Raw genomic sequence first — 12,132 nt, forward strand, 5'->3', positions numbered from 1 at the left:
TCTCTCTCTTTGCTCTTACAAATCAATGTGCAATAAGCAAATCACTGATTGCAACAGAAACTCAAATCAGTGCCTCTTCCTTCCTTATAGGTTCGGTGCAAGAAAAGTGAGTGCTAGGAACAATAGTAGTGAAAATGTGTAAGTCCTACTGGAAATCAGAGGCAGAGACAAAAGGGTTTTTTTTGGATTTCTTGAAAATTTGCAACGTCTTGTAATAATAGCTTATTTATGGAGCCCTTGATATATGGGGAGGGGGGGAGACATCCACGTGAGATAAGAAGTCCACTGTGAGAGCCAGTTAACAGATGAGGATGCAACTCAGTGAGGTTATCTATATGACTAGCTCAAAGTTTCTCAACCAGTGAGTGACAGAGCTGGACATTGAACCCAGGTGTCTCTCCAGGTGCTCCCACTGTATTGCCCAGTGACCTCTGGATTTGGGACCTGCCTAAGCAAATCCCGGGGTCAATCCCACTGACTCCTGGCTGCTCCATGGGGCTTTCTACTATTGGCTTGAATGCCAGTTCTGAGACCCGGACCCACTGTGGCCTTCGGGACCTCTGCAGTGGCTCTTAACCTAGGGCGCACATTGCAAGCATCTGGGAAGTTCTACAAAAATGTTGATTGCAGGGTCCCCCTCCTAAAGATTTTGATTTAATTGCTCCCCAGTGTAACTTCAGCATAGAGATTCCTGTAACTTTTTATTGAAGTATATTATGCATGTAGAGACGTGCACTGTGCTAAGTATACAGCACAGTGAATGTTTTACAAACTTCAGGGACCTGTGTAACCACCACCCAGCTCAAGAATCAGAACATCACAATCACCCGAGAAGCATGCAGACTCTCATTGACCAGCTCACCCCACCCCCCTACTGCTATCCTGACTTCCAACAGCAGAGTTTGGGTAGGAGGATTTTTAAAGCTCCCTCAAAGGAATCTAACGTGCAGCCATGATGGAGAACTGTTGCCTTACTGGAGGTGGAAGCAAGTGCACAGATACAGTGTAAGAAAATGAAAGCAAATAAATGCAAGCTACATTTCCGCCTCAAGGCAGGCGTGACATGTGTAAAGTCCTATTTCACATCAGCAAGTCAATGAGAATTAAACAAGTTTTTTTTTTTTAAACAAAATCCTTTGTTTATAGACAAGTTTTCTCAGCATTCACTTCTTAGTGAAGGAATAACCTGCCATCCCGAGGGTTACCAAAGTCACATATGCAGGTAATTTTAAAAATGTATGGAGTGCGGGATCCCTGGGTGGCGCAGCGGTTTGGCGCCTGCCTTTGGCCCAGGGCGCGATCCTGGAGACCCGGGATCGAATCCCACGTCGGGCTCCCGGTGCACGGAGCCTGCTTCTCCCTCTGCCTGTGTCTCTCTCTCTCTCTGACTATCATAAATAAATAAAAATTAAAAAAAAAATTAAAAAAAAATGTATGGAGTGCTTACTACGTACCCAAACCCTTTACTGAATGCTTCACAGCCCAGCCCAGCCCAGCCCATCCTTGGAGAACTCTGTGAGTACCTTATTTTATTTCTCCCATTTTACAGATTGAGCAAACAGAGGCACAAAGAGATGAGGTAAGTTGCCCGAGGGCACAGTTTGTCATGGGCATAGCTTCAATGGCAGAGCTTCTCCTTGCTGTATCTCCACTGTGGTTTTTATTTTAAATATCTGTACCAACTGCCCTCCTAAACACTTGCCCAGAGATTCAGGGCACTCTCGTTTCTCTCTTCCAAGGTGCGGTGCAAGGAGCTGGCGAGGCAGGGAAGGAGAATCACAGGACCTCGAAGGGTGCTGCAATGGACCTTGATGAGGGTGTAGTTTTGCTTCCTTCTTTTTCAGACGAGAAACAGGCCAAGAAAGGCTTTGGGTGCCTTAAGCTGAATGAGAGAAAGCTAGAGGGCTGCGGAACCCTGGCGGGGCAAGGGCAGGAGGCTGCGCTGGGCACAGACGTGTGACCCTCTGGGCTCCCGGCTGGGCCTAGTGATGGATGTGCCTGCTGGTATCGAATCCTCGGAGCAGGTGCCGGTGAGGTTAGCTCTCCAAGCCGAAAAGCCTCTGCAGAGCGAGCTCCTAACCTCTAGGAGCCAGAGGAAGGATGATCACAAGGCTCTCTGAGTTGGAAACGGGATCTTCAGTTTCCCTGAGGTTGTTCAGGGTGTTTGGACCTCGCATCTTCTGCAATCGGCCTCCTCCCGTCTCTCCTGGCAACGGAAAGCGCAGGGCGCAGGACGCATCCTTCAAGAAGTTTGCACAGAAAACCTGTTGTCACGTGCCCAGGCTTCACTTCTCTTTGCTTCCAGAAAGCAAACCGAGTCTCAGAAATGGTGGGGTTTGCAGCCCATCTATATTCCTCGCCAGGATCGCTTTGGAGCCGCCTGCTGCTGCCTTTCGCGTCGCCCCCACCACCACCACCACCACCCAGGCCCCTGCCCGTGCCCTGCTTGCCCTCCAGCTGCCCTGGACTCTCGGCAGGAAACTCCCTTGGAGCCAGGGTGCGCGCTCTGTTGCTCTCTAATTTTGTTTCAGAGCAAGTTTTCCAATATAAATTACACCCTCAATTACTTCTCTCTTCCTAGAGCAGTGAATCATGTCCCGAGAGGTGGTGAGGGTGGGGACAGCCGGAGACAGGGCCGGGAGGTTGAGCCAGTGCCGGCTTGTCGCCCTCCTCCCCTGCTCACCGCCTGCAGCGGCCCAAGTGCAGCCCGCGCCCAGGTCACCAGCCACGGGAGTGCCCTCAGGGCCGCGCCTGCTTCACCCTGGGCTCTGTGCCCCTGTGTGACAGGGAGGCCTGCCCTTCGCCAGGTTGGCTTGGTATTTGACAGGGGAGGTAGATGGCATGAGGCCTCTAGGCTTCATCCCTTCCTCTGTCGCTGTCCTCTGCCACGTGGCTCTGCAGCTCTTCCCATCAAGAGATGGGTGCGTTCTCTGACCCACCAGGCTCTGCCCATGACATCTGCTTTGGCCAGTAGGATGCTAACAGGTGGGATACAAACCGAGGCTTGAAAGCAAGCCTGTGTGATTGGGCTGGCTCTCCTGCATCTCTGCTATTTCCTCGAGAAGAGCCTGCCTGGGCTAGGCCGCTGGTCCCAGGAGGGAGATGAGAGATATGTGGGGCAGAGCTGCCCCAAGGAAGCTGCCCCAGCCCCAGCCCCGCCCTGCCTGGAACAGGGCTGTCCAGCTGCACCCCTCCCCCAGCCTGCTGCTTGAAGAAACGCAGCCAAGATTAGCAGCTCTGCCTACTGAACCTTCCCAGGAACTGCAGATGCAGGAGCTGGAGTAGGAAGTGATTGTTATTTTAAGCCTCTGAATTTTGAGATGGTTGGTACCCAGCAGTGGCAATGAGCCCATGCCCTCTGAGACTGTTGCGGTGATTGTATGAGAAACAATAGCACTTTGCAAATGTGAAGCCATGGAGGGTGGGCTGAGGGGAGAGGTGGGCTGTGGGACAAGCTCTGGACCTGGAACCTGAAGACCAGAGTTAACATTCACTCCACTCCCCCAATTCACTCTGTAAACTTGGGCAGATCATTTAACTTTTCTGGGTCTTATCATAAATTACAGAGGTGGTTTGCAGATGCAAAACCATGAGAGCTTGAGAAGATGTTGGAAAACTAGTATAGGCGCTAAAACTTCTTTGGTAGGGAACTAAGAGAGGGGTGGGGAAGGTGGGAGAATGTCCCCCACCCAAATAAAAGGGACAGATTCATTGAGATGGGAATTGGATGATTTTGGAGAATATGTTTGGTCTAAAAGCTGGGAGGTAGACTTGGAGCCCAGATAACAAGTCTCATTTCCCCAGAGACCAAAGACACTCTCCTAGGAGCATGCGATACATAAATACTCTTGAAAATGGGTTACAGAAGGTGCCTTCCTGACAGCTCTTTGCTTGGAACAAAGGGAGGCTGGGGACAATTATGGATTCTTTGGTCAGATGGAGAGGTAATAGGCTAGATTAGCAGTGAGGTGTGTCTTTGTGAGCTCCTTCCCTGGCCACCTTTTCTTCCTCGTTTATTATCTGACCTTTGACAAGTCACTTATCCTTTGGAGAAGTAGATGAAATACGAGTCATTCATTTATTGTGTATTGATCATCACATGCTACATTCCAGGACCTGCTCCAGGCACTGGGGATGAAGCAGTGAGTGAGACAGTGTTCCCCAGCTGGCTACTAGCTCAGGCTGGATGAATTTTTTAAACACTGTCATTCATATCAAGACACGTAATACTAGATCTCTTTTCAGAGGGGAAAATTATAGCTCAGAGAGATTAAGTGGCTTGTCCAAAGTCACACAACTTGTAAGAAAAAGATGAAAAATTACACCTTTGACCTTAGATCTGTGTTGTTTCTACTGAACTATGCTGAATCTTCCAATTGGTTGTTTGATTTTATCTATAAAAATGTTATTTTGGGGGCACCTGGGTGGCTCAGTCGGTTAAGCCGTTGGCTCAGGTCATGATCTCGGGGCCCTGGGATCAAGCCCCACATCAGGCTCCCTGCTCAGTGGGGAGCCTGCTTCCCCCTCTCCCTCTGCTGCTCCATGCTTGTGTGCTCTGTGTCAAATAAATAAATAGAAATGTTCATTAAAATGTTATTTTTACACACTTTTAAGAGTACATCTCTGTATATGAAATAGTTAGGTACTTGAATTTTTGTTGTTCTGTTCAAGTTGCCTTAGTTTCTGACTATGGAAGTAGGTTCCTGTATGGAGTAGGGACAAAACTTAAATGTACAAAAATAAGAGATGGTTTAATCGAGCGTGTCCTTCTGCTCAATGGATTGCTTTGAAAACCTTAAATATGATGGCTCTAACTTTATAGGTGAAGGTGTAAATTGTTATAGTTCCTCAAGGCAATGTGAAAATAGACATCAGAACTATAAATGAACATGCTTCGTTCTAACAGTTCTCACTTGAGGAAGTTGTTCTATAGAAATATAGCTCACAGATGTACAAAATTATGCAAGCAGCCTTTGTTTTTCTAGTAAAACACTGGAAATAACCTAAATTTTCTTGATCAATCTGTACCAACACTTATTGACTAGGTATTATATGGAAGGTGCTCAGATATATTTTATAGAAGATATAAAATGATATGTGTGAAGGTCCTTCTCATCTGGTACAGCTGAACTAGAGTGTACACAATCCTTATATCTACAAGATAGCTAACCATCGAACCCATCATATCAGAGACTGAATGTCGAATCAGCGTTATGTTAGGATGAGGAAGAAGTTTGGGCTCAAGGGCCTCAGAAGTCTTCAGGAGAATTTTGTCTGAGTTAGGGCAGGGTTTAGGTAGAACAAGAGGATTGTGGGAGCCAGGCAGGAGTCTCTCTTAGCAGAGGCAGAGTCTGAAACCAGCAAGGCAAATTGGGAGCAAAGAGGACCTCTTTGGTGGAGATGGGAGGATGGGCTTGGAGAATGACTCGGTGGTAAGACCAGAATGGTGGGTTGGGGCAAAATGAAGAGGACCTTGGACGCCAAGATAAAGATCTGGAATTTTGTTTAGGTGTTCGAGCCAGGGGCAACACACACAAAACAGTGTCTGGGGGAGTGTAATCTGGCCACCCTATGCCAGATGGATTGTAGCAGAGCATGCCTGAGGTTAGGAGACTCCTGGAGACCTCAACAGGAGTCCAGGGATGAGGAAAGGGGCCCGAGCTAGGCTGGTGGCCAGAAAAGTAGAAAAAGAAAGGCAGACATCTAGGTGTTATTCCTCCACCTATCCTGCCTGGACATGATTTTGACATTCCCCTGGCAAGTCATAATTACTGGGACAGTTATTATCTTGGGTTTTACAGGTGTATAACACAGGCGATTGTGTAAGTACCCGAGGGTTATGGACATGGCGTTCAGTGGCATCGCTGGCTCTTTGTCTGCAGACTGTCACGGATTGAGAATTAATGCAGAACATGTTTTCCATCGCAGCCAGGGCTGCACCTAGCTTGCTGCTCTGAGAAACCGTAAACACAAATCCACTTCCTGAAAGCAAAGACTAGAAGGTAAAAGTAGTTCTTAAGAGGTATTTCTAGTATTCAATCAGAATGTTAACTGATGTTTTCATTTAAAAGGGGGAGGGTTGCTAAAATAACATGGAGCTCTTAAAAAATTAAGTAGATTATGAGTGCCATCATGTAAAGAAGTCCGTGCTTCACTGTTAGGTGATAAAAACTAGTCTCCTGACAGTATCATCACACGCTGCTCCTGCTAAAAGCACTGCATGTGTGGCAAGTATGAAGTCTGGGAGGCCACCCCTGAGCAGGGACACGGAGGGATGGGGTGGAGGAGGGTGCAGAATGGCAAAGTCGCTTCTGAATTGTTACAGTATTTTACAGGCAGGTTAGTGCTTATAACTAAAAGGCTCTTAAAGGTATTTTGTGCATCCCAGAGAAGCACAGCTCCCACCTGCTCAGGCCTATGATAGGAAAACAGATGGGGTGCTTGGGTGACTCAGTCAGTTCAGCATCTGCCTTCCGCTCAGAGCATGATCCTGGGGCTCCGGAATCGAGTCTCGCATGGGGCTCCCTGCTCAGGGGAGAGCCTGCTTCTCCTTCTCCTTCTGCTGCTCCACCTGGTTGGGCTCTCTTCAAGTGTCTCTCTGTCAAATAAATAAAATCTAAAAGAAAGAAAAAGAAAAAAGGAAGGAAGGAAAGAAAAGAAAAGAAAAAAAAGAAAGAAAGAAAGAAAGAAAGAAAGAAAGAAAGAAAGAAAGAAAGAAAGAAAAAGAAAGAAAGAAAGAAGAAAATAGACAAAAATGCTATTTAGGGGAATGGAGGCAGGGAGAGGGATAATAAAAATCTTCCTGGATCTAATAGATCACCTCTCCAGGGTAACTCCCCAGCAGAGGCCGGTGTGTTTCATTGAGCAAGCTACATACTTCTAGGCTTCAGTTTCCTCAAATCTAAAATGACAATGTTGTGATCAAACAAAGTAAGATATATATATAAAACGTTACTTCCCACGCTGTGGCCATCTCCGAGCTTTCAGCAGGCTATTGTTCTTCTCTACTTGGCATTCCAAATATCCAACAATGACTTTGTATTTTTCCCTGACTTTATTCACTTGCTTGACCCCCTCCTACTAGAATGTGTGTCCTCCTTGAAAGCAGGTTCTTAACGAGAAGTTATTTTAATCATTTTTTCTTCCCTGCCGACACAAATCGTGTGTTATTACTGTGGGATGGAGGCAAGAACTAAAAGCCTTCCTTTAGTATCAACCCTCCCATTTAGTATCAATGTAAAGATAATCATTACAGACTGTGGTTTCTAGAGATTCCTCTAGAATAGGGGTTGGGACAACACCGAAGCCCCATTTCTGTAAAGGGCCAGATGGTAAATACTTTTGGCTTTGTGGCCATACGGTTTCTGTCACAACTACTCAGCTTCATCCTTATAGCAGGGGAGTAGCCACAGCCGGTATCTAAACACATGGGTGTGGCTGTATGCCAATAACACTTAATTTGTAAAATCGGGCTTCAGCCTGATTTGGCCCTGGGACAATCATTTGCTGGCTCCTGATCGCGAATGGTGCTTGCTGTCTGATAGAAATATAATGGGAACCACATACATAATTTTACATTTTCTCATAGATATACTAAAAAACAACTTAAAAACAAGTAAAATCAGTTTCAATAGTATGTTTTTTTTTTAACCCATTATATCCAAAATGTTATCATTTCAACATATAATCAAAATAATTACTGGGGCGCCTGAGTGGCTCAGTTAGTTGAACACCTGACTTATGATTTCGGCTCAGGTCATGATCTCAGGGTTGTAGGATTGAGCCCAGAGTCAGGCTTGTGCTCAGCGTGGAGTCTGTTTCTCCCTCTCCTTCTGCTCCTCCTCCTGCTCATGCTCTCTCTCTCTCTCAAATAAAAACCTTTAAAGACAAACAGATAATAAATAAATATTGAAATATGTTCCTGTTTTCATAGTAAGCCTTTGAAATTTGCCGTGAATTTTGTACTTGTAGCCCATTGCAGTTCCAACTAGACACCCTCCAAGTTCCAAGGCTACCATGTTGGACAGGTCAGCTGTAGAACCTAGATAGAGTTTGTGTGTATATAATTACATACATTAAAAAATAAAATATAGAATATTTTATATTCTATATAAATATAAATATAATAAAATAAAATAGTATATGTATGCTTTTTTCACTGAGTAATCTTTCTTGCTGATCTTTTCTTATCGTCTATAAAGATCAACTTTTTAAATTGTATTATCATATGATTCAGTGATTCCGCTTCTGGGTGTTTATTAAAAAGAAAATGAAAATACTAAGTTGAAAAGATATATGCACTCCTATGTTCATTATAGCATTATATACAATAGCCAAGCTAGGGATAAAGAAATTTATATTTATATATACCTCACACACACACACACACACACAATGGATTATTACTCATGTCTAAGAAGAATGAAATCTCATCATTCGTGACAACATGGTTGGACCTAGAGGGTATGAGGCTAAGTGAAATAACTCAGAAAGAGAAAGACAAATACCGTATAATTTTACTTATATGTGGTCTCTAAAAGCCAAAACAAACAAAACAAACAGACTCATAGATACAAAAATCAATTTGGTGGTTGTCTGAGGGTCTGAGGGTAGGTTGACCAGTGAGAAAAAGGAAGGGGCTGAAAAGGCACAACCTTTCAGTTATAAAATAAAGATGACACAGAGATACAATGCACAGCATGGGAGTTAATATGTAACAACTTTATTCAGTGAGAGATGGGAGCTAGCTTTATCAGTGGTGATCACTTCACAGTGTATATAACTGTTAACTCACATCTGAAACTAATATAATATTGTATCAAGTATATACTTCAATAAAAATCAAATGAAATCAGCATGTAGGCACACATACACACAAAAGATCAACCCTTTTTGTGATAGTATCCTATTGTCTAAATTTATCATAATCAATTCTATCATTTCCCTATTGGTGGACATTTGTTATCATTCCTAATTTTGAATTCGTATTTAAAATAGTTCAAAATAAAATCTAAAAAAAAAAAAAACTAAATAAAATCTTTGGGACGCCTGGGTGGCTCAGCAATTGAGCGCCTGCCTTTGACCCAGGGCGTGATCCTGGAGACCCGGGATCGAGTCCCACATCAGGCTTCCTGCATGGAGCCTGCTTCTCTCTCAGCCTGTGTCTCTGCCTCTCTCTCTCTGTGTCTCTCATGAATAAATAAATACAATCTTAAAAAAAATAACTAAAATAGTTCAAGAATTGTCCTTTTACATAATAGTGTTGGCACCTGTGGGAGTGTATCTTTAGAATAAATTCTTGGGAGTTGAACTGCTGAATCAGAGGCTGTGATGACTTTTAACTTTCAGTAACTGTTGCCAAGCTGGAAAGCTAGAGTTCTATCCTATTTTTCTTTGTATCTCTGACATGTTGGCATTCAACGGATAATTGTTAAATGGATGGATAAATTAAAAGGTCACGCCATTGAGAGAGAGAGGGAGAAGGAGGGCCGAGGGAGAGAAATAATCTGGCATAAAGTGGGAACATTTAATTGCACATTAAGGAGATGGAAATGCACTGAGTTGGTGTAAGGACAGGTGCTTGTGTAACATTCTGTTAAGCTCCTAGGAACTCAGCCCAATTTTTTCCCTCTTAGAAAGTCTCCAAGTCTTGGGTCTTGGGCTCTGGGACTGCAAGTTTCACTGGGAAATTGTTCCCTATGTTTGAAGGCCAGAGTGAACCCCAGTCTCCCCTGCTGTGGGCAGGACAGAGTTTCCAGTTAAGGGTGGAGGGTGGAGGATGGGAGGTGGCCAAAGGGCTACCTCCTCCCAGAGGCATTGGGAAAACCCCTGCCTTTCAGGGATGGGACAGGTTCCTGAGATTCTGGAGTCCCCCTGTGGAAATCGCTCATGCCAAACCCACTCCCCTTCTGGAATGAGAGGAGGTTGAACCACCTGGTACCAAGCAGAAAATGAGGTCCACTGTCTAATGGCCCAGTACAAGGATAGAAAATCTGACTATGAAAACCTGAATTTATCTTGAGATCTTCCCTCCCCCTCTTCCTGCTAAGAATTCTCCTCTGGCCCGCCTCCCAAAGCTGCCCTCTGGCCACACTCACAGCTCTGCCTGGCAAGCCACACTGCTGGGGTCTCTCTGCTGGCCTCCCCCCACCCAGGCTCCCTCTTTCTCCTGTCCATCCAGCCCTCCTCACCCCCATCCGCAACCCCATCCTAAAACCTGACTTCCGTGGCCAGCTGGAAGGCAGGGTCCAGCAGGTTCTCCCCAGAGGCTGCTGTAGTACCTGGCACACAGCACTTATTATGTGTTAGTTGAACAAAAAGACAAAATAATCACTAGGCTTTTTAGTTTGCCATTCATGGCCTTCCACATGGAATAACACACTGAACAAGCATTGAACAAGTGCCAACTATACGCCAGGCACAGTGACCGGTGAGTCAGGTAGAGGTTCCAAGCTCATGGAGCTCATGATCTTGAATCCTTTTTGGAATGTGTCTGACACTTCATGGCTTGCTGGACACCCACTGATCGTTCTGTACTGTTATTCACCCCCATACTTATTTGAGTACCTATCATGTTCTAGCACTATGCTAAATACATACTGTCTAATTTCGTCCTCACGAGAACCCTCCAAGGAAGGTAACACTGGCCCCATTTTACATGCAGGGAAAATAAGATGGAAGGACTCACTCAAATCCACACATGCCCAGGAGTGAGTGGGGCAGACCTTGCACCCCAGGCCTGCTTTGCTCGGGGTCGGGCCCACCCTCTTCACCCTGAAGTTCCACAGCCCGGCTGGGAAGCACTTGACCCTTTGGGGATGAGGGGAGAGCATTCCAGACCAGGTGAATGCCTGCAGCCCAGTGGGACATCACTGTGTGTGTGGGTGGGGGTGGCTGAAGCTGAGCAGCACAGTTCTCTGTGGCTGGGACACCAGGAAGGACAGTGAGGAACAAACTGGAAGATCCTGAAAGTAGCTGATGGCACAGTTCTCTTGATTACTTGTCTCCTCATCCCTAAGCCTTGGGGCTCAGTTTCTCTCTGTAACTTCTTTATCTTTATGATCTTACTCCTTTGCTCCATTTTCTGGGTGGAAGCTCCCTGAGGGATCTGGGAAGTGGCTTGTTCAGGGCAGGTGGTGGTGCGTCAGGACAAGACTATCAAGAGCCTCAGCTTACTTTCCAGGTTATGTTGGTTCTTATTTTGTCAAGCAAAGTAAAAGTCAGTGGTGCTGGTGCTGGTTTGGCACTGTCATCGGAGGGCACTCCACGGCATTCAGAAAGGACAGGCAACCCTTCAGCTGCTAGGCCTTTGCCTTCCTTACACTCAGGCCCAGCAGCCCCACTCGCCTCCTGCTCCAGTGCTTCTCGTCGCTGCCAAACCGTCTCCCTCCCAAGGCCATGCCTTCAGGAGCAAGGAAAGAAAAACAAGAGTAAGTCATTTTGATAAAATAAGGCCTAATGGATCCAGGGAAAATTATTGTAATCAGAGCCACAGCCATGGCACTGGGCAGGAGGGAAAAAAATCTGTAAAATAATGCTCACATTATCCTCTTTTTCTCCCCCCCTCTCCCCAAAGTTCTACTTTGAGTGGTGTACTTTTAAACATCCTGACGGTGTTTAAAATCTTGCCAGAGGCAGGAACACAGAGGGGAAATATTCCTGCCTATAAACAAAGGGGAAAGTTTCATGCAAGGGACTGAGAATTTTGAGACTTAACTTGGAATTGGCAGTGGGAAAATGTAACGCTCTGGAAATAATGATCCCAGCATTAGGTCACTTGGGCAACGCAGCCATCCTGCACAGCCTTAGAAATGTTGCCTCAGCCTCTTCCCAACGTGAAGCCTCAAGAAGGATGGTTCATTCATTTGTTCAATGGTCAGTGGTCTCTTACTATTTGCAGGGAACTGGGACAGATTCAGAGTGAAAATAACTCTCTTGACCTCCATGCGACCGTATGTGAGCAGCAGGAAGATAAGCATGTGTCGGAGTAAGTACAGGGTCAGGGTGGGAGGTGATGAGGGAGCCCAGGGACTGCTCTCAGCTGCCTTTTTTTTTTTAAGATTTTATTGATTTATTCATGAGAGACACAGAGAGAGGCAGAGACACAGGCAGAGGGAGGAGCAGGCTCCTCAC

This window comes from Nyctereutes procyonoides, unplaced genomic scaffold, assembly GCF_905146905.1.
Source record: "Nyctereutes procyonoides isolate TBG_1078 unplaced genomic scaffold, NYPRO_anot_genome, whole genome shotgun sequence".
NCBI classification, from domain to species: Eukaryota; Metazoa; Chordata; class Mammalia; order Carnivora; family Canidae; genus Nyctereutes; species Nyctereutes procyonoides.